At 44.5% G+C, this 1,669-nt stretch overlaps 1 protein-coding gene and 1 long non-coding RNA gene across 10 annotated transcripts in view; both read left to right on the top strand.

Annotated features, from left to right (window-relative positions):
- The window catches only part of LOC107321358 (NACHT, LRR and PYD domains-containing protein 1a-like), a 37,903-nt gene that overhangs the window by 7,377 nt on the left and 28,857 nt on the right, over positions 1 to 1,669 (top strand). The gene's annotated exons all lie outside the window — the stretch shown is intronic.
- Positions 300 to 1,197, top strand: LOC107321361. Its single transcript, XR_001558552.2, has 2 exons — positions 300 to 395; positions 1,068 to 1,197. It is a non-coding gene; the product is annotated as an uncharacterized LOC107321361 (long non-coding RNA).

The raw sequence follows: 1,669 nt of genomic DNA, 5'->3' as shown, positions 1-1,669 counted from the left end.
TAAGATCAGGTAGGATCAGATCCATCAGTAAGGAGAATTGAGATGATGGGACAGTGAGCTGCACTGCTCATAACAGTGAGAAGAGATGCTCAGATACTCTGAGCGCAGAATATGGAATTGTGCCTTGAGATCCCTTCTCTCTTAGGCTAATCTGCACCCCTACACCAACACCTACAAATGAACACAGCCCAGGGCGCACTTAGCTGAGTTCTCAACAGATCGGCAAGAAATACTGTAAGCAGGAAATAATGGATGATGTTTCCTTTAAAGATCAGACATCTCAAGAGGACTTTTAGAAAGGGTCTCCACTTTAGTAATGGTATATTTCATCATCTCCCTCCTTTCTCTTTCAGATGATTTCTGTGTTTATACAAGTATCGACATGATGCCTTCAGGTCAGTACAGGTTTTCTGAGCTGAATTTGTTGTGTCTAAATATATACTGGGCTTTTAAATCTTGTGGCTTACAGCAGATAAACAACCACCTTTTTTCCAACCCTTACGACTTTCTGGACAAGAAAAAGCTTTAAAGCTTTTATTCCTTCACTGCTGGCTGCTTGCTCTGTGAACTGGCACAGTGTTGGGGGCCCTCCAAACTGTTTTGCCTTCTTTGTGATCAGACATAATCTATTTGTAGAGAATGAGCTACAGCTAAGACAGTTCACAGCCCAGAAATATTTCACTGCATTTCAAATTCCTGGTAGAGTTGGAGCATCTCATAGCTTATCACAGAGCCACTGCTTCCCACTTGCTTCAAATAATGAAGGAGTACTGGAGGGAACAGTCCCTGGGATGTCACCAACCTGACCTCCATCAGCTCTGGCCTTCTACTTACCTTGGCTCCAATGCTCCCAATGCTTCCACAGCTGATGAGGTTGCTTTCTTCTGGTGACTCAGCCTCCAGGCCAGCAAACAGCACTGCTAGTGCAGTGGAGGGAATGGGAGCAAGTGGTTGTGGGACAGAGTGAACAGCCCTTGGGTGTGTTGGCTGGGATGCAGAGTACCACAGCAGGTAACAGCCTGCCTGGCCACGTGCAGCACTGTAACACAGGCTTTGGTATCTGCTAGATGCAGACTTCCTGAAGAAGCACAAGACAGAGCTTTGTTCCAGGATGGGGCAGATCTCCTCCATTCTACTACTCTTAAGGGATGAAGGTGTAATCAACAGTAAAGAAGAAGAGGAGGTGCGAGCTCAAAATACAAAACAGGAGAAGAATCAGTATCTGCTGGACCTAGTTGAGAAAAAAGGGCAAAGGGCCCAAGAGAAGCTCTTTCAGGTGCTCAAGAAAATAGACCCATTCCTTGTGAATGACCTGGATGGCTTATGTTAAGGGAATTCACAGACTTTTTGATCCCATTTCCTGAACCCAAACCTTTCCATGCTGTTATATTAGGCATGCATGAACACTCGAGATGTAACGCGACAGGCCCTCCTCATCCACTCACAGTTAAATTTTTTCCTCATCAGATGAGAACGTCACACCAATCATCAACCTGACCATTGTTTTCAACTATTTTTTGTAATTACATTATATTCTATTTACTATGAGTATGTCTTTTTCTTCCCCGCGTCTCAGCATACACTCTCAGAAGAATCCTGCACTCATAGAGGGCCACCTTCAGTACCTCGGTGAGATTCAATTTATGGAACTTCCTGAGTTCCAATTTGT

The sequence above is a fragment of the Coturnix japonica genome, chromosome 15 (assembly GCF_001577835.2).
Source record: "Coturnix japonica isolate 7356 chromosome 15, Coturnix japonica 2.1, whole genome shotgun sequence".
Classification (NCBI taxonomy): Eukaryota; Metazoa; Chordata; class Aves; order Galliformes; family Phasianidae; genus Coturnix; species Coturnix japonica.
Note: the sequence above shows the minus strand (reverse complement) of the source record. Positions and strands in the feature narration are given on the sequence as shown.